Genomic DNA, 22,178 nt, shown 5'->3' on the forward strand with positions numbered 1-22,178 from the left:
CTTCAATAATTTACTCTCGTTCTGCTCTCTCTCCACAGGTGGCCGCTAGAACACAAAGACACTGTTACTGAGACTTCGAGTATCTCTCACCGGCTCTGCTGTTTACAGCTTTCTGGGCAGGTATCACGTTCACAGGTGGCTCTTCAATGATTCACTCTCGTTCTGCTCTCTCTCCACAGGTGGCCGCTAGAACACAAAGGCACTGTTGCTGAGACTTCGAGTATTTCTCACCGGCTCTGCTGTTTACAGCTTTCTGGGTAGGTATCACGTTTACAGGTGGCTCTTCAATAATTCACTCTCGTTCTGCTCTCTCTCCACAGGTGGCCGCTAGAACACAAAGACACTGTTACTGAGACTTCGAGTATCTCTCACCGGCTCTGCTGTTTACAGCTTTCTGGGCAGGTATCACGTTCACAGGTGGCTCTTCAATGATTCACTCTCGTTCTGCTCTCTCTCCACAGGTGGCCGCTAGAACACAAAGGCACTGTTGCTGAGACTTCGAGTATTTCTCACCGGCTCTGCTGTTTACAGCTTTCTGGGTAGGTATCACGTTTACAGGTGGCTCTTCAATAATTCACTCTCGTTCTGCTCTCTCTCCACAGGTGGCCGCTAGAACACAAAGACACTGTTGCTGAGACTTCGAGTATTTCTCACCGGCTCTGCTGTTTACAGCTTTCTGGGTAGGTATCACGTTTACAGGTGGCTCTTCAATAATTCACTCTCGTTCTGCTCTCTCTCCACAGGTGGCCGCTAAAACACAAAGACACTGTTACTGAGACGTCGAGTATTTCTCACCGGCTCTGCTGTTTACAGCTTTCTGGGTAAGTATGGTTCTCCTCCGTAGGTCAGCAGAGGGGCGAAGGTCACACACCACCTCACCGGGTCGAGCGCTGCCCTATCTCCAATGCCCATAGGCCGATCGATTCCTAGACGGGGGCGCCCTTTTCGTAGAGACCACGGGGCGGCGGACCCTTTCGCCTCTGACTCTGCGACAAAACAGACACAGGTAAGTTCACACCACGAATCTTTCCAATGGTTTACTCACGGTCACGGACAGCTCTTCGTCTGCGTCCCTTCGTACTCCAAACAGCACACTATTTATAGTAACAGTGGTTTTCTGTAGTCGTTGGCCTCTCCGTCCTCTGCCCAGTGGAAGAAAATGGATGATGCGGGGCTTCGTCTACAAGACACACAGCAACCCACAGCAATACACAGCACCACTCCAAACGTGAAAAAGATTTATTACACAGTCTCACTCACCACACTAGAAGTGCACCACAACAAGGGAAGCGCCCGGTGTCCTCCACTGCGCTTGGGCTACGATAAGGTGATGGGAAATACGACCACAATAAGTCTCGTTGCGGTGGCTGTTTGAAGTTGGACTTCTCACGGCTCGCCCACCACACTCTTATAGGGGTAGGGCCGCCCTCCTTCTCCTGGAGGTTTCCAATAGTTATACAAGTTAACTTTTGCCAGTTACTCCACACAAAAAGGGTATACTCACGGCGAATAGCCTTTGTTTACGTTGTACCAGAAGGTCAATTTTCTTCCTGCTTTACTCCTTCAGTATTGATTAGAACAAGTTCCTTTCGACCCATAGGATTTTCCTGTTTACTCCAGCAGCTCCACAATCAAGACTGCAACGAGAGAGAGAGAGAGAACCACAGACAGCCACCACGTCAAAAAGAAACGAGCACAGCTCCGTTTCCCAGCACACACTAAGCACCTCTAACTGTGTTCTAACTGTGCTTTATATACTCCTCTCTGTACTATAATCATCCAATTGCCCGGCGATCTCTTCAACTAGGCACAGCTGTGCCCAATCGGCTGATTACAGCCTCCGTGAATCTGCCGGATGTCCGGTGTTTCCGTTTTCCGGTCTGGACGGAAACATCCGGGCGGAACCAAAACTTCCTCAACTTTTGGTTCCGCCCTGAAAGATCGTCACCCCGTGACATAATATCTATTAAATTAAAACTGCAAGCAGTGATGGAAGGGCCCTCGCACACCTGACACCGCCACGCCGTGGCATGAGAAGAATTAAAGGGAACAGTAGTAAATAGGCATTTAAGCATGTAAACATAGGTGAACCATTTAAAAGTGTAGTATAATGTGCCACATTTCCTGTTGCTAATTACAAATGACAGCGAGGTAGCATCGTGTAAGATAGCATGAGAGAGAGAGAGAGAGTGAGTGAGCGAGTGTGTGTGTGTATGAGTGACTACATGTAAATATTGGCACGTAGATGTGTTCTGTCCAGGACTCTTATCAATCATGTGAAGTTTGGGACAAATCTGACATTGCATTATCATTGTAAACATGTTACTTCCTGTTACCAGCTGGTGGCGCTATGACCGTAACTGACTATTGGCATCATAAGTGACTATCAGTGATGGGAGTAACGCGTTACTGTAACTCCACTATTTTTTTAAATCAAGTAACGGAATTACAATTACTGAAATTTAAATGAGTTCGTTACGCGCGTTACTCTATTTTGTAAAAAATAGACAAGACATATCTGACGTCGCAGGACTGTAGTTGGCGGCGAAATAATTCATTACACTTCATCATAGCTGACAGTGCATATAGAATGAACATGAAAAATCTAAACGGGACTACATACCTTTGTTTAAAAATTGTGCGCAAGTCATAATCCATCCGGTCTCATGTTTGTAAATTATCTTCACCAAGCAATCGCAGTATGACATCAACTTGCATTTGTAGTCCACAAAGGTAATAAATCTAAGAAATGATCATATATTCTTAGATGTTTACATCGGCTTCATGGAAGAGAACGATCCGCGATTGTTGTTTCCACTAAAATATTCACACTGCGGTGTACACCCGTGTTAAAACTCCATAGTATGTGTGAGCTCGCTTTTAGTTTTAGTTTCAGTCTCTCCGTATCCGAACAAAAAAATCCACTCGCTCTGTGCCCATCTGACAAAACAATCCACTCGCTCTGTGTCCGTCCGACAAAACAATCCACGTAGCCTACTCCGTTTTCTGAATAAATATCTTCCTTTAATCCTGTGTATCATTTAAATCCAACAGAAAACAAACAATATATGACCAAAGAGCGCAGTCCCTGTGGCAAGCTTCACAAGCTGTGTTCCAATTCAAGTGCTGCACCCTACTAAGCATGCAATAAAAGGTGAGCACTTGCCCATTCAAGGCGCTCAGAAGTTCGCGAAGAGAACTGAAATGAGACGGTCTAACCTTCGGAGGACCCATAATTTGCCTCATCTGCTGCACACGCATCGTGCCTGTCAGCAGGACACAGCGGAGACGTTTCTAACTTATTAAAATAAATATGAAATCAGAAAAATTATAATTTATTTTAGAAAATTTGACATGTTGACACAATTGTCTCCAAATTTTTAAAGAGACACTACACAATTTTAACACATTTTATATTTTTGTAAACATGCAGAATATTTGTCTAAATGGTCTAAATGATATACATAAATAAACTAAGTTTAAATATTAAGATAATTTCTAACAAAAATATTCAAAGGTTGAATCTAAAGCAAAATAGGCTCCTACAGTATGTGATATATTAGAGTCTTATGTGTAAAATAGCCCATCCATATCATTTTACTGTTTGACTGTTCAGTACTGTTCATATTTACATTTAAAAAGCAGACATAAAAGTAACTTAAAAGTTACTTTTCTAAGTAACTAATTACTTTTGATATACAGTAACCGGTAGAGTAATTCAGTTACTTTTAAAAGAAGTAATTAGTAACTGTAACTAATTACTAATTTTTTAGTAACTTGCCCAACACTGGTGACTATTGACATGTAGATGTGTTCAGTCCAGGACTCTTATTAATCATGCGAAGTTAGGGAAAGATCGGACATTGCATAATCAGTGTAAACATGTCACTTCCTGTTGTCAGCTGGTGGCGCTATAACCATAAGTGACTATTGACATGTAGATGTGTTCAGTCCAGGACTCTTATTAATCATGTGAAGTTTGGGACAGATCAGACATTGCATAATCAGTGTAAACATGTCACTTCCTGTTGTCAGCTGGTGGCGCTATAACCATAAGTGACTATTGACATGTAGATGTGTTCAGTCCAGGACTCTTATTAATCATGTGAAGTTTGGGACAGATCAGACATTGCATAATCAGTGTAAACATGTCACTTCCTGTTGTCAGCTGGTGGCGCTATAACCATAAGTGACTATTGACATGTAGATGTGTTCAGTCCAGGACTCTTATTAATCATGTGAAGTTAGGGAAAGATCGGACATTGCATAATCAGTGTAAACATGTCACTTCCTGTTGCCAGCTGGTGGCGCTATAACCATAAGTGACTATTGACATGTAGATGTGTTCACTCCAGGACTCTTATTAATCATGTGAAGTTTGGGACAGATCAGACATTGGATAATCATTGTAAACATGTCACTTCCTGTTGCCAGCTGGTGGCGCTATAACCATAAGTGACTAATGACATGTAGATGTGTTCACTCCAGGACTCTTATTAATCATGTGAAGTTTGGGACAGATCAGACATTGGATAATCATTGTAAACATGTCACTTCCTGTTGCCAGCTGGTGGCGCTATAACCATAAGTGACTATTGACATGTAGATGTGTTCAGTCCAGGGGCATGTTCAATCTCACACCGGTGCGCAACGTTTTGCTATGGTTTCCGGGTTGAACGACATGTTTCCTGGAAACGGTGTGCAACGGAATGCAACAGGTTTTAGAAGCGTTTTCTCTTGTTTGGTGGGTGTGTCAGAAATGTCAGCCCAATCAGCGGCAAGATGTATAAAACCACGCGATAGTAAAGAGACAGCTCTCTCAATGGGTTCAAGTTGGAATGTTGTCTTTCATTTTGGACAGCAAGGTCAGTGATTGTAACATCGAGGGTATTTTACAGTATTAAACACACATTTATAACGATTTCATCAGGCTTCAGAAACATTTAAAAAAGAACACAAAGCATGGCCTCTCAGCTACCGTAGTTGCAACTCTTGCGTCATCAAAACAGGGTGTTCAATGCATCACCGTTTCAGTTTAATAAACGTTGTGCAACCTTCTGTCGGGGCTGAACGCAGCCCCGGACTCTTATTAATCATGTGAAGTTTGGGACAGATCAGACATTGGATAATCATTGTAAACATGTCACTTCCTGTTGCCAGCTGGTGGCGCTATAACCATAAGTGACTAATGACATGTAGATGTGTTCACTCCAGGACTCTTATTAATCATGTGAAGTTTGGGACAGATCAGACATTGGATAATCATTGTAAACATGTCACTTCCTGTTGCCAGCTGGTGGCGCTATAACCATAAGTGACTATTGACATGTAGATGTGTTCAGTCCAGGACTCTTATTAATCATGTGAAGTTTGGGACAGATCAGACATTGGATAATCATTGTAAACATGTCACTTCCTGTTGCCAGCTGGTGGCGCTATAACCATAAGTGACTATTGACATGTAGTTGTGTTCAGGTCATGACTCTTAGCAATCATGTGAAGTTTGGGACAGATCGGACACTGTATGCCTGAGTTCCAGCAACCTGTTTCATAGCGAAACATCAAACTTTGGCTGGCCGAAACAGACACAAATTTTAATATAGAATCAAATCCTTCGCAATTTAGCATCACAAAGGCCTTAAGATGACACTCGCCGAATATGATGATGATCCGACGAAAACTGTAGGAGGAGTTAGTTAAAGTATGACTGCTGGAAATGAGAAAAACTGAGCCAAAATCTGAGAAATAATTCAAAATAGCTGACTTCCTGTTTGGTTTAGGGCGTTGCTCCAAGAGACTTTTTTGTAGGGCTTGTAATAATACATGAGCATACCGAAATTCGTACATGTAAGTTAAACACAGTCCAAGGGCTGCTTCATTCAATATTTGAAAGTGGCGCTAAAACATGTTCCTTCAGGTTGCCAGCTGGTGGCGCTATGGCTATAAATGAAAATTGTTATGTAGATGTGTTCAGGTCAGGACTCTTAGCAATCATGTGAAATTTGGGACAGATCGGACACTGTATGCATGAGTTCCAGCAACTTCCTGTTTCATTGGAAAACATCAAACTTTGTCGGGCCAGAACCGACACAAATTTTTACGTAGAGTCAAATCCTTCGCAATTTAGCATCACAAAGGCCTTAAGATGACACTCGCCAAATATGAAGATGATCCGACGAAAACTGTAGGAGGAGTTAGTTAAAGTATGACGCCTGGAAATGACAAAAACTGCGCCCAAATCACAAAAATAACTCAGAATAGCTGACTTCCTGTTTGGTTTACGGCTTCGCTCCAAGAGACTTTTTTGTAGGTCTTGTCATGCTACAGACGCGTACCGAATTTCGTAATTGTACGTCAAACACAGTCCGAGGGCTGCTTCGTTGAAAATTTGTAGGTGGCGCTATAGAGCCATTTTCTCACGCCTAATTCTAAAGCATACACCACATGTAAATTTTCATCACTCTTGACATCTGTGCAAAATTTCATGAGTTTTCGAGTATGTTTAGGCCCTCTAAAGTCCCGCTGAAGTCGGAGAAAAAGAAAAAAAATAATAATAAATATAGCTGCAAGCAGCGATGGCGGGCCCTCGCACGTTTGTTTACCGCTACCCGGTGCCTCCGAGAAAACGATGCACGGTGGGCATGTGCATCAACTGGGTATATATCAGTGTACTATTTCATGTTGCTACTGACCCATTTAGGTACAGTAGGTTAAAGAAACCCCATATTTTAGACAAACGGGGGCGCTAGTCAGTCACTAAATAGACACGCCTTTATCTGACGTTTTTGTCAACACTTAACAGCCGACAAATCAGATGTGTGTGCCAAATTTAAACTTAATCTACGCTGCCAAGAGCCTGAAATATGCCTGAAATAAAAGTAAGTTTGACGCGTTGCCATGGGAACAACGTTTGAGATATCAAAAATCCCTTCGCAATTTATCATCTACAATGTCTCAGCATCATGTTGACATCTTCTGGAGTCAATCGCATGAAAATCCTAGAAGGAGTATTTAAAAGAGCATCGCATGGAACTGTAAGGCTTAAATATGCCTTTAAAATGAAAGTAAAGTTTGACAGGTTGCCATGGGAACAGCGTTCGAGATATCAAAAATCCCTTCGCAATTTATCATCTACAATGTCTTGGCATCATGTTGACCACTTCTGGTGTCAATCTCATGAAAATCCTAGAAGGAGTATTTAAAAGAACATCGGCGTCAACTTAAAGGCTTAAATAAGCCTTTAAAATGAAAGTAAATTTTGACGCGTTGCCATGGGAACAGCTTTCGAGATATCAAAAATCCCTTCGCAATTTATCATCTACAATCTCTCGGCTTCATGTTGACCACTTTTGGTGTCAATTGCATGATTTTTCTAGAAGGAGTATTTAAAAGAACATAGCATGGAACTGTCAAAAAAAATCCACCTTTGTGATTGACACACTTCCTGGCGCCTGGTGGTGGCGCTATACCCGGGAGTCACAATAGGCACATCGATGCGATCGGAATCTTCAGACGAACAAACACCCCGCGTGGCATCACAATAAGACATTTTTTGCCTTAGATATTAGACACTTCCTGTTTCTCTGATTTCGCCATAAATTTGTCGCCTCGCCATGGCAGAACCGTTCGAGATATCAAAAATCCCTTCGCAATTTAACAAGTACAATGTCTCGACATCATGATCACCACGTTTGGTGTCAATCCCATGAATCCACTAGGAGGAGTATTTAAAAGTTCAACGCATTCATTTTTTAAACAATCCAAAATAGCCGACTTCCTGTTGGGCAGAGCTTAATGTTTAGAGTGCGAAAGTTGTTCGGGTCGATGAGATCTATATGCGTACCAACTCTCGTACATGTGCGTACATTTTTGCCCGATCTGTGCATCAATTTTTTTTTTGCATTACAGGGGGCGCTATAGAGCCCCCTTGGCACGCCCGTATTCCAGACTTTGGATTTCTGCGATGACGGACGACTTTGATGTCTGTGCCAATTTTCAAGAGTTTTCGAGTATGTTAAGGCACCCAAAAAGTCCAAAAGTGTTAAAAAAATAAATAAATAAATAAAAAAAATAATAAAAAATATAGCTGCAAGCAGCAATGGCGGGCCCTTGCACGTTTTTTTACCGCTACACGGTGCGTCCGAGAAAACGATGCACGGTGGGCACGTGCATCAAGTGGGTAAATATCAGTGGGCTATTTAATGTTGTTACTGAGCCATTTGGGGACTGTAGGTAAAAGAAACCCCACATTTTAGACAAACGGGGGCGCTAGTGAGCCACTTAAGAGACACGCCTATATCTGACCTTTTTGTGCACACTTAACAGCTGACAACTCTGATGTGTGTGCCAACTTTAAGGTTAATCTACTCACGCCAAGAGCCTTAAATATGCCTGAAATAAAAGGAAAGTTTGTGGCGTTGCCATGGGAACAACGTTTGAGATATCAAAAATCCCTTCGCAATTTATCATCTACAATGTCTCAGCATCATGTTGACCACTTTTGGTGTCAATTGCATGATTATTCTAGAAGGAGTATTTAAAAGAACATCGGCGTCAACTGAAAGGCTTAAATATGCCTTTAAAATGAAAGTAAACTTTGACGCGTTGCCATGGGAACAGCGTTTGAGATATCAAAAATCCCTTCACAATTTATCATCTACAATATCTCAGCATCATGTTGACCACTTTTGGTGTCAATTGCATGATTATTCTAGAAGGAGTATTTAAAAGAACATCGGCGTCAACTGAAAGGCTTAAATATGCCTAAAAAATGAAAGTAAAGTTTGACACGTTGCCATGGGAACAGCGTTCGAGATATCAAAAATCCCTTCACAATTTATCATCTACAATGTCTCGGCATCATGTAGACCCCTTTTGGTGTCAATCGCATGAATATCCTAGAAGGAGTATTTAAAGGAACATCGGCGTCAACTGAAAGGCTTAAATATGCCTTAAAAATGAAAGTAAAGTTTGACACGTTGCCATGGGAACAGCGTTCGAGATATAAAAAATCCCTTCGCAATTTATCATCTACTATGCCTCGGCATCATGTTGACCACTTTTGGTGTCAATCTCATGAATATCCTAGAAGGAGTATTTAAAGGAACATCGGCGTCAACTGAAAGGCTTAAATATGCCTTTAAAATGAAAGTAAAATTTTACGCGTTGCCATGGGAACAGCGTTCGAGATATCAAAAATCCCTTCGCAATTTATCATCTACAATGTCTCGGCATCATGTTGACCACTTTTGGTGTCAATTGCATGATTTTTCTAGAAGGAGTATTTAAAAGAACATAGCATGGAACTGTCAAAAAATATCCAGCTTTGTGACTGACGCACTTCCTGGCGCCTGGTGGTGGCGCTATACCCGGGAGTCACAATAGGCACATCGATGCGATCGGAATCTTCAGACGAACAAACACCCCGCATGGCATCACAATAAGATATTTTTTGCCTTAGATATTAGACACTTCCTGTTTCTCTGAATTCGCCATAAATTCGTCACCTCGCCATGGCAGAACCATTCGAGATATCAAAAATCCCTTCGCAATTTAGCAAGTACAATGTCTCGGCATCATGATCACCACGTTTGGTGTCAATCCCATGAATCCACTAGGAGGAGTATTTAAAAGTTCAACGCATGCATTTTTTAAACAATCCAAAATAGCCGACTTCCTGTTGGGCGGAGCTTAAATGTTAGAGGGCGAAAGTTGTTCGGGTCGATGAGATCTATATGCGTACCAACTCTCGTACATGTGCGCACATTTTTGCCCGATCTGTGCATCAATGTTTTTTTTGCATTACAGGGGGCGCTATAGAGCCCCCGTGCCACGCCCGTGTTCCAGCCTTTGGATTTCTGCGATGACGGACGACTCTGACGTCTGTGCCAAATTACAAGAGTTTTCGAGTATGTTAAGGCACCCAAAAAGTCCAAAAGTGTTAAAAAAAAAAAAATAATAATAAAAAAAAAAAAAATAATAATAATAAATATAGCTGCAAGCAGCAATGGCGGGCCCTCGCACGTTTTTTTACCGCTAAACGGTGCGTCCGAGAAAACGATGCACGGTGGGCAAGGGCATCAAGTGGGTAAATATCAGTGGGCTATTTAATGTTGTTACTGAGCCATTTGTGGATTGTAGCTAAAAGAAACCCCACATTTTACACAAACAGGGGCGCTAGTGAGCCACTTAAGAGAAACGCCTATATCTGACCTTTTTGTGTACACTTAACAGCCGACAACTCTAATGTGTGTGCCGACTTTAAGGTTAATCTAATCACGCCAAGAGCCTTAAATATGCCTGAAATAAAAGTAAAGTTTGACACGTTGCCATGGGAACAGCGTTTGAGATATCAAAAATCCCTTCGCAATTTATCATCTACTATGTCTCGGCATCATGTTGACCACTTGTGGTGTTAATCGCATGAATATCCTAGAAGGAGTACTTAAAGGAACATCGGCGTCAACTGAAAGGCTTAAATATGCCTTTAAAATGAAAGTAAAGTTTGACACGTTGCCATGGGAACAGCGTTTGAGATATCAAAAATCCCTTCGCAATTTATCATCTACAATGTCTCGCCATCATGTTGACCACTTCTGGTGTTAATCGCATGAACATCCTAGAAGGAGAATTTAAAGGAACATCGACGTCAACTGAAAGGCTTAAAAATGCCTTTAAAATGAAAGTAAAGTTTGACGCGTTGCCATGGGAACAGCGTTCGAGATATCAAAAATCCCTTGGCAATTTATCATCTACAATGTCTCGGCATCATGTTGACAACTTCTGGAGTCAACCGCATGAATTTCCTAGAAGGAGTATTTAAAAGAACATCGCATGGAACTGTAAGGCTTAAATATGCCTTTAAAAAGAAAGTAAAGTTTGACAGGTTGCCATGGGAACAGCGTTCGAGATATCAAAAATCCCTTTGCAATTTATCATCTACAATGTCTCTGCATCATGGTGACCACTTTTGGTGTCAATTGCATGATTATTCTAGAAGGAGTATTTAAAGGAACATTGGCGTCAACTGAAAGGCTTAAAAATGCCTTTAAAATGAAAGTAAAGTTTGACGCGTTGCCATGGGAACAGCGTTCGAGATATCAAAAATCCCTTCGCAATTTATCATCTACAATGTCTCGGCATCATGTTGACCACTTTTGGTGTCAATCGCATGAATATCCTAGAAGGAGTATTTAAAGGAACATCGGCGTCAACTGAAAGGCTTAAAAATGCCTTTAAAGTGAAAGTAAAGTTTGACGCGTTGCCATGGGAACAGCGTTTGAGATATCAAAAATCCCTTCGCAATTTATCATCGTCAATCTCTCGGCTTCATGTTCACCACTTTTGGTGTCAATTGCATGATTTTTCTAGAAGGAGTATTTAAAAGAACATAACATGGAACTGTCAAAAAAAATCCAACTTTGTGACTGACACACTTCCTGGCGCCTGGTGGTGGCGCTATACCCGGGAGTCACAATAGGCACATCGATGCGATCGGAATCTTCAGACGAACAAACACCCTGCATGGCATCACAATAAGATATTTTTTGCCTTAGAAATTAGACACTTCCTGTTTCTCTAAATTCGCCATAAATTCGTCGCCTCGCCATGGCAAAACCGTTCTAGATATCAAAAATCCCTTCGCAATTTAGCAAGTACAATGTCTCGACATCATGATCACCACGTTTGGTGTCAATCCCATGAATCCACTAGGAGGAGTATTTAAAAGTTCAACGAATGCATTTTTTAAACAATCCAAAATAGCCGACTTCCTGTTGGGCGGAGCTTAAATGTTAGAGGGCGAAAGTTGTTCGGGTCGATGAGATCTATATGCCTACCAACTCTCGTACATGTGCGTACATTTTTGCCCGATCTGTGCATCAATGTTTTTTTTTGCATTACAGGGGGCGCTATAGAGCCCCCGTGCCACGCCCGTGTTCCAGCCTTTGGATTTCTGCGATGACGGACGACTCTGACGTCTGTGCCAATTTTCAAGAGTTTTCGAGTATGTTAAGGCACCCAAAAAGTCCAAAAGTGTTAAAAAAATAATAAAAAATATAGCTGCAAGCAGCGATGGCGGGCCCTCGCACGTTTATTTACCGCTACCCGGTGCCTCCGAGAAAACGATGCACGGTGGGCATGTGCATCAAGTGGGTATATATCAGTGTACTATTTCATGTTACTACTGACCCATTCAGGTACAGTAGGTTAAAGAAACCCCATATTTTAGACAAACGGGGGCGCTAGTGAGCCACTAAAGAGACACGCCTTTGTCTGACCTATTTGTCCACTCTGAACAGCCGACAACTCTGATGTTTGTGCCGACTTTTAGGTTAATCTAAGCACGCCAAGAGTCCTAAATATGCCTGAAATAAATGTACGTTTGGGGCGTTGCCATGGGAACAGCGTTCGAGATATCAAAAATCCCTTCGCAATTTATCATCTACAATGTCTCGACATCATGTTGACCACTTCTGGTGTCAATCTCATGAAAATCCTAGAAGGAGTATTTAAAAGTTTCCTGTATGCAACAGAAAGGCTTAAATATGCCTTTAAAATGAAAGTAAAGTTTGACGCGTTGCCATGGGAACAGCGTTTGAGATATCAAAAATCCCTTCGCAATTTATCATCTACAATGTCTCGGCATCATGTTGACCACTTCTGGTGTCAATCTCATGAATATTCTAGAAGGAGTATTTAAAAGAACATTGGCGTCAACTGAAAGGCTTAAATATGCCTTTAAAATGAAAGTAAAGTTTGACGCGTTGCCATGGGAACAGCGTTCGAGATATCAAAAATCCCTTCGCAATTTATCATCTACAATGTCTTGGCATCATGTTGACCACTTCTGGTGTCAATCTCATGAAAATCCTAGAAGGAGTATTTAAAAGTTTCCTGCATGCAACAGAAAGGCTTAAATATGCCTTTAAAATGAAAGTAAAGTTTGACGCGTTGCCATGGGAACAGCGTTTGAGATAACAAAAATCCCTTCGCAATTTATCATCTACAATGTCTCGGCATCATGTTGACCACTTCTGGTGTCAATCTCATGAAAATCCTAGAAGGAGTATTTCAAAGAACATTGCATGGAACTGTCAAAAAAATCCAGCTTTGTGACTGACACACTTCCTGGCGCCTGGTGGTGGCGCTATACCTGGGAGTCACAATAGGCACATCGATGCGATCGGAATCTTCAGACGAACAAACCCTCCGCATGGCATCACAATAAGATATTTTTTGCCTTAGATATTAGACACTTCCTATTTCTCTGAATTCGCCATAAATTCGTCGCCTCGCCATGGCAGAACCGTTCGAGATATCAAAAATCCCTTCGCAATTTAACAAGTACAATGTCTCGGCATCATGATCACCACGTTTGGTGTCAATCCCATGAATCCACTAGGAGGAGTATTTAAAAGTTCAACAAATGCATTTTTTTAACAATCCAAAATAGCGGACTTCCTGTTGGGCGGAGCTTAAATGTTAGAGGGCGAAAGTTGTTCGGGTCGATGAGATCTATATGCGTACCAACTCTCATACATGTGCGTACATTTTTGCCCGATCTGTGCATCAATGTTTTTTCTTGCATTACAGGGGGCGCTATAGAGCCCCCGTGCCACGCCCGTGTTCCAGCCTTTGGATTTCTGCGATGAGGAGCGACTCTGACGTCTGTGCCAAATTTCAAGAGTTTTCGAGTATGTTAAGGCTCCCAAAAAGTCCAAAAGTGTTAAAAAAAAAAAAAAAAAAAAAAAAAAAAAAAAAATAATAAAAATAATAATCCGAGCAAAAACAATAGGGCTTCGCACCTACGGTGCAGGCCATTCTGGCCTGCTCCTCGGTGCTCGAGCCCTAATAAATATAGCTGCAAGCAGCGATGGCGGGCCCTCGCACGTTTTTTTACCGCTACACGGTGCCTCCGAGAAAACGATGCACGGTGGGCATGTGCATCAAGTGGGTAAATATCAGTGGACTATTTCATGTTGCTACTGACCCATTTAGGTACAGTAGGTAAAAGAAACCCCATATTTTAGACAAACAGGGGGGCTAGTCACTGACTAAATAGACACGCCTTTATCTGACCTTTTTGTCAACACTTAACAGCCGAAAACTCTGATGTGTGTGCCAACTTTAAAGTTCAACTAAGCACGCCAAGAGCCTTAAACATGCCTGAAATTAAAGTAAAGTTTGACACGTTGCCATGGGAACAGCGTTCGAGATGTCAAAAATTCCTTCGCAATTTATCATCTACAATGTCTCGGCATTATGTTGACCACTTTTGGTGTCAATCGCATAAATCCCATACGAGGAGTATTTAAAGGTTCACAGCATGTAACTGTCAGCCTTAAATATGCTGGAAAATGAAAGCAAAGTTTGACGCATTGCCATGGGAACAACGTTCGAGATATCAAAAATCCCTTCGCAATTTATCATCTACAATGTCTCGGCATCATGTTGACCACTTCTGGTGTCAATCGCATAAATATTCTAGAAGGTGTATTTTAAAGAACATCGGTGTCAACTGAAAGGCTTAAATATGCCTTTAAAATGAAAGTAAAGTTTGACACGTTGCCATGGGAACAGCCTTTGAGATTTCAAAAATCCCTTCGCAATTTATCATCTACAATGTCTCAGCATTATGTTGACCACTTCTGGAGTCAATCACATTATTTACTCAGGAGGAGTATTTAAAAGTTTACCGCATGCAGCTGTAAGGTTTAAATATGCCTTAAAAATGAAAGTAAAGTTTGACACGTTGCCATGGGAACAGCGTTTGAGATATCAAAAATCCCTTCGCAATTTATCATCTACAATGTCTTGGCATCATGTTGACCACTTCTCATATCAATCGCATGAAAATCCTAGGAGGAGTATTTAAAAGAACATCGCATGATACTGTCAAAAAAATCCACCTTTATGACTGACACACTTCCTGGCGCCTGGTGGTGGCGCTATACACGAGACTCACAATAGGCACATCGATGCGATCGGAATCTTCAGACGAACAAACACCCCGCGTGTCATCACAATAAGACATTTTTTGCCTTAGATATTAGACACTTCCTGTTTCTCTGAATTCGCCATAAATTTGTCGCCTCGCCATGGCAGAACCGTTCGAGATATCAAAAATCCCTTCGCAATTTAGCAAGTCCAATGTCTCGACATCATGTTCACCACGTTTGGTGTCAATCCCATGATTCCTCTAGGAGGAGTATTTAAAAGTTCAACGCATTCATTTTTTAAACAATCCAAAATAGCCGACTTCCTGTTGGGCGGAGCTTAAATGTTAGAGGGCAAAAGTTGTTTGGGTCGATGAGATCTATATGCGTACCAACTCTCGTACATGTGCGTAAATTTTTGCCCGATCTGTGCCCCAATGTTTGTTTTTGCATTACAGGGGGCGCTACAGAGCCCCCTTGCCACGCCCGAGTTCCAGCCTTTGCCGGGTCCTGATGGCCAACGACTCTGACATCTCTGCCAATTTTCAAGAGTTTTTGAGTATGTTAAGGCCCCCAAATTGCCCCGAAACGTAAAAAAAAAAAAAAAAAAAAAAAAAAAATAATAAATCCGAGCAAAAACAATAGGGCTTCGCACCTTTCGGTGCAGGCCATTCTGGCCTGCTCCTCGGTGCTCGGGCCCTAATAATCCGAGCAAAAACAATAGGGCTTCGCACCTACGGTGCAGGCCATTCTGGCCTGCTCCTCGGTGCTCGGGCCCTAATAATATAGCTGCAAGCAGCAATGGCGGGCCCTCGCACGTTTTTTTTACCGCTACACGGTGCGTCCGAGAAAACGATGCACGGTGGGCAAGGGCATCAAGTGGGTAAATATCAGTGGGCTATTTAATGTTATCACTGAGCCATTTGGGCACTGTAGCCAAAAGAAACCCCACATTTTAGACAAACGGGGGCACTAGTGAGCCACTTAAGAGACAAGCCTATGTCTGCCATTTTTGTGCACACTTAACAGCCGACAACTCTGATGTGTGTGCCTACTTTAAGGTTAATCTAAGAACGTAAAGAGCCTTAAATATGCTTGAAATAAAAGTAAAGTTTGCAGCGTTGCCATGGGAACAGCGTTCGAGATATAAAAAATCCCTTCGCAATTTATCATCTACAATGTCTTGGCATCATGTTGACCACTTTTGGTGTCAATCGCTTGAAAATCCTAGGAGGAGTATTTAAAAGAACATCGCATGGAACTGTCAAAAAAATCCAGCTTTGTGACTGACACACTTCCTGGCGCCTGGTGGTGGCGCTATACCCGGGAGTCACAATAGGCACATCGATGCGATCGGAATCTTCAGACGAACAAACACCCCGCGTGTCATCACAAGAAGACATTTTTTGCCTTAGATATAAGACACTTCCTGTTTTTCTGATTTCGCCACAATTTTGTCGCCATGCCATGGCAGAACCGTTCGAGATATCAAAAATCCCTTCGCAATTTATCATCTACAAGGTCTCGGCATCATGTTCACCACGTTAGGTGTCATTCGCACGAAACCCCTAGGAGGAGTATTTAAAAGTTCACCGCATGCATTTTTTAAACAATCCAAAATAGCCGACTTCCTGTTGGGCGGAGCTAAAATGTTTGAGTGTGAAAGTTGTTTGGGTCGATGCGATCTATATGCGTACCAACTCTCGTACATGTGCGTACATGTTTGCTTGATCTGTGCCCCAATGTTTGTTTTTGCATTACAGGGGGCGCTACAGAGCTCCCTTGCCACGCCCATATTCCAGCCTTTGCATGAGCCTAGTGGCACGTGACTTTGACATCTGTGCCAAATGTCCGTTGTTTTCGAGCATGTTAAGGCACCCAAAGTGCACGCCAAGAGCTTAAATATGCCTGATAATGAAAGTAAAGTTTGACGTGTTGCCATGGGAACAGCGTTCGAGATATCAAAAATCCCTTCGCAATTTATCATCTACAATGTCTCAGCATCATGTTGACCACTTTTGGTGTCAATCGCATGAAAATCCTAGGAGGAGTATTTAAAAGTTCACCACATGCAACTGTCAAGAAATCCACCTTTTGTGACTGCCACACTTCCTGGTGCCTGTTGGTGGCGTTATACTCGAGACTCAAAATAGGCACATCGATGCGATCGGAATCTTTGGCCGAACATACACACTGCGTTTCATCCCAATAAGACATTTTTTGCTTTAGATATTAAACACTTCCTGTTAATCTGAATTCGCCTTAGATTTGTCGCCTCGCCATGGCAACATCGTTCGAGATATCAAAAATCCCTTCGCAATTTAGCAAGTCCAATGTCTCAGCATCATGTTCACCACGTTTGGTGTCAATCGTATGAATTCCCTAGGAGAAGTATTTAAAAGTTCATGACTGACACACTTCCTGGCGCCTGGTGGTGGCGCTATACCCGGGAGTCACAATAGGCACATTGATGCGATCGGAAACTTCAGACGAACAAACGCCCCGCATGGCATTACAATAAGACATTTTTTACCTTAGATATTAGACACTTCCTGTTTCTCTGATTTCGCCACAACTTTGTCGCTTCACCATGTCAGAACCGTTCGAGATATCAAAAATCCCTTCGCAATTTAGCAAGTACAATGTCTCGACATCATGATCACCACGTTTGGTGTCAATCCCATGAATCCACTAGGAGGAGTATTTAAAAGTTCAACGAATGCATTTTTTAAACAATCCAAAATAGCCGACTTCCTGTTGGGCGGAGCTTAAATGTTAGAGGGCGAAAGTTGTTCGGGTCGATGAGATCTATATGCGTACCAACTCTCGTACATGTGCGTAAATTTTTGCCGGATCTGTGCATCAATGTTTTTTTTTGCATTACAGAGGGCGCTATAGAGCCCCCGTGCCACGCCCGTGTTCCAGCCTTTGGATTTCTGCGATGACGGACGACTCTGACATCTGTGCCAAATTTCAAGAGTTTTCGAGTATGTTAAGGCCCCCAAAAAGTCCAAAAGTGTTAAAAAAAAAAAAAAAAAAAATAAAAAAAAAATATATAGCTGCAAGCAGCAATGGCGGGCCCTCGCACGTTTTTTTACCGCTACACGGTGCCTCCGAGAAAACTATGCACGGCGGGCAAGGGCATCAAGTGGGTAAATATGAGTGGACTATTTCATGTTGCTACTGACCCACTTAGGTACAGTAGGTAAAAGAAACACCATATTTTAGACAAACGGGGGCGTTAGTCAGCCACTAAATAGACACGCCTTTATCTGACGTTTTTGTCAACACTTAACAGCCGAAAACTCTGATGTGTGTGCCAAATTTAAAGTTCAACTAAGCACGCCAAGAGCCTTAAACATGCCTGAAATTAAAGTAACATTTGACGCGTTGCCATGGGAACAGCGTTCGATGTGTCAAAAATTCCTTTGCAATTTAACATCTTCAATGTCTCAGCATCATGTTGACCACTTCTGGTGTCAATCGCATGAATCCCATACGAGGAGTATTTAAAGGTTCACAGCATGTAACTGTCAGCCTTAAATATGCTGGAAAATGAAACCAAAGTTTGATGCGTTGCCATGGGAACAGCGTTTGAGATATAAAAAATCCCTTCGCAATTTATCATCTACAATGTCTCGGCATCATGTACACCACTTCTGGAGTCAATCGCATGAATATTCTAGAAGGAGTATTTAAAAGAACATCGGCGTCAACTGAAAGGCTTAAATATGCCTTTAAAATGAAAATAAAGTTTGACGCGTTGCCATGGGAACAGCGTTTGAGATATCAAAAATCCCTTCGCAATTTATCATCTACAATGTCTCAGCATCATGTACATCACTTCTGGAGTCAATCGCATAAATATTCTAGAAGGAGTATTTAAAAGAACATCGGCGTCAACTGAAAGGCTTAAATATGCCTTAAAAATGAAAGTAAAGTTTGACAGGTTGCCATGGGAACAGCGTTTGAGATATCAAAAATCCCTTCGCAATTTATCATCTACAATGTCTTGGCATCATGTTGACCACTTCTCGTGTCAATCGCATGAAAATCCTAGGAGGAGTATTTAAAAGAACATCGCATGATACTGTCAAAAAAATCCACCTTTATGACTGACACACTTCCTGGCGCCTGGTGGTGGCGCTATACACGAGACTCACAATAGGCACATTGATGCGATCGGAATCTTCAGACGAACAAACACCCCGCGTGTCATCACAATAAGACATTTTTTGCCTTAGATATTAGACACTTCCTGTTTCTCTGAATTCGCCATAAATTTGTCGCCTTGCCATGGCAGAACCGTTCGAGATATCAAAAATCCCTTCGCAATTTAGCAAGTCCAATGTCTCGACATCATGTTCACCACGTTTGGTGTCAATCCCATGAATCCACTAGGAGGAGTATTTAAAAGTTCAATGCATGCATTTTTTAAACAAACCAAAATAGCCGACTTCCTGTTGGGCGGAGCTTAAATGTTAGAGGGCGAAAGTTGTTCGGGTCGATGAGATCTATATGCGTACCAACTCTCGTACATGTGCGCACATTTTTGCCCGATCTGTGGATCAATGTTTTTTTTTGCATTACAGGGGGCGCTATAGAGCCCCCGTGCCACGCCCGTGTTCCAGCCTTTGGATTTCTGCGATGACGGACGACTCTGACGTCTGTGCCAAATTACAAGAGTTTTCGAGTATGTTAAGGCACCCAAAAAGTCCAAAAGTGTTAAAAAAAAAAAAAAAAAAAAAAAAATAATAATAAATATAGCTGCAAGCAGCAATGGCGGGCCCTCGCACGTTTTTTTACCGCTACACGGTGCGTCCGAGAAAACGATGCACGGTGGGCAAGGGCATCAAGTGGGTAAATATCAGTGGGCTATTTAATGTTGTTACTGACCCATTTGGGGACTGTAGGTAAAAGAAACCCCACATTTTAGACAAACGGGGGCACTAGTGAGTCACTTAAGAGACACGCCTATGTCTGTCCTTTTTGTGCACACTTAACAGCCGACAACTCTGATGTGTGTGCCAACTTTAAGGTTAGGTAAAAGAAACCTAACCTAATCTAAGCACGTCAAGAGCCTTAATAATGCCTGAAATAAAAGTAAAGTTTGCGGCGTTGCCATGGGAACAGCGTTCGAGATATCAAAAATCGCTTCGCAATTTATCATCCACAATGTCTCGGCATCATGTTGACCACTTCTGGTGTCAATCTCATGAATATTCTAGAAGGAGTATTTAAAAGAACATCGGCGTCAACTTAAAGGCTTAAATAAGCCTTTAAAATGAAAGTAAAATCTGACGCGTTGCCATGGGAACAGCGTTTGAGATATCAAAAATCCCTTCGCAATTTATCATCTACAATATCTCAGCATCATGTTGACAACTTCTGGAGTCAATCGCATGAATATTCTAGAAGGAGTATTTAAAAGTTTACCGCATGCAGCTGTAAGGTTTAAATATGCCTTAAAAATGAAAGTAAAGTTTGACAGGTTGCCATGGGAACAGCGTTCGAGATATCAAAAATCCCTTCGCAATTTATCATCTACAATGTCTCGGCATTATGTTGACTGCTTTTGGTGTCAATCGCATGAATATTCTAGAAGGAGTATTTAAAAGAACATCGGATGGAACTGTCAAAAAAATCCACCTTTGTGACTGACACACTTCCTGGCGCCTGGTGGTGGCGCTATACCCGGGAGTCACAATAGGCACATCGATGCGATCGGAATCTTCAGACGAACAAACACCCCGCGTGTCATCACAATAAGACATTTTTTGCCTTAGATATTAGACACTTCCTGTTTCTCTGATTTCGCCATAAATTTGTCGGCTCGCCATGACAGAACCGTTCGAGATATCAAAAATCCCTTCGCAATTTAGCAAGTCCAATGTCTCGACATCATGTTCACCACGTTTGGTGTCAATCGCATGCATCCTCTAGGAGGAGTATTTAAAAGTTCAACGCATGCATTTTTTAAACAATCCAAAATAGCCGACTTCCTGTTGGGCGGACCTTAAATGTTAGAGGGCGAAAGTTGTTTGGGTCGATGAGATCTATATGCGTACCAACTCCCGTACATGTGCGTAAATTTTTGTCGAATCTGTGCCCCAATGTTTGTTTTTGCATTACAGGGGGCGCTACAGAGCCCCCGTGCCACGCCCGTGTTCCAGCCTTTGGATTTCTGCGATGACGGACGACTCTGACGTCTGTGCCAATTTTCAAGAGTTTTCGAGTATGTTAAGGCACCCAAAAAGTCCAAAAGTGTTAAAAAAAATAAAAAATAAAATAATAAATATAGCTGCAAGCAGCAATGGCGGGCCCTCGCACGTTTTTTTACCGCTACACGGTGCGTCCGAGAAAACGATGCACGGTGGGCAAGGGCATCAAGTGGGTAAATATCAGTGGGCTATTTAATGTTGTTACTGAGCCATTTGGGGACTGTAGGTAAAAGAAACCCCACATTTTAGACAAACAGGGGCGCTAGTGAGCCACTTAAGAGACACGCCTATGTCTGACCTGTTTGTGCACACTTAACAGCCGACAACACTGATGTGTGTGCCAACTTTAAGGTTAATCTAAGCACGTCAAGAGCCTTAAATATGCCTGAAATAAAAGTAAAGTTTGCGGCGTTGCCATGGGAACAGCGTTCGAGATATCAAAAATCCCTTCGCAATTTATCATCTACAATGTCTCGGCATCATGTTGACCACTTCTGGTGTTAATCGCATGATTATTCTAGAAGGAGTATATAAAAGTTCACTGCATGCAACTGTAAGGCTTAAATATGCCTTTAAAATGAAAGTAAAGTTTGACACGTTGCCATGGGAACAGCGTTTGAGATATCAAAAATCCCTTCGCAATTTATCATCTACTATGCCTCAGCATCATGTTGACCACTTTTGGTGTTAATCGCATGAATATCCTAGAAGGAGTATTTAAAGGAACATCGGCATCAACTGAAAGGCTTAAAAATGCCTTTAAAATGAAAGTAAAGTTTGACGCGTTGCCATGGGAACAGCGTTTGAGATATCAAAAATCCCTTCGCAATTTATCATCTACAATCTCTCAGCTTCATGTTGACCACTTTTGGTGTCAATTGCATGATTTTTCTAGAAGGAGTATTTAAAAGAACATAGCATGGAACGTCAAAAAAAATCCAGCTTTGTGACTGACGCACTTCCTGGCGCCTGGTGGTGGCGCTATACCCGGGAGTCACAATAGGCACATCGATGCGATCGG

The 22,178-nt window shown here is 42.1% G+C and overlaps 1 long non-coding RNA gene across 1 annotated transcript in view; it reads right to left on the reverse strand.

Annotated features, from left to right (window-relative positions):
* Window positions 1-486: 486 nt before the first annotated feature.
* Window positions 487-22,178, reverse strand: part of LOC135749382 (uncharacterized) — a 43,271-nt gene continuing 21,579 nt past the window's right edge. The window contains exon 3 of the long non-coding RNA XR_010532367.2: window positions 487-1,637. This is a non-coding gene — a long non-coding RNA (uncharacterized lncRNA). The remainder of the gene's footprint in view (window positions 1,638-22,178) is intronic.

The sequence above is a fragment of the Paramisgurnus dabryanus genome, chromosome 16 (genome assembly GCF_030506205.2).
Source record: "Paramisgurnus dabryanus chromosome 16, PD_genome_1.1, whole genome shotgun sequence".
Classification (NCBI taxonomy): Eukaryota; Metazoa; Chordata; class Actinopteri; order Cypriniformes; family Cobitidae; genus Paramisgurnus; species Paramisgurnus dabryanus.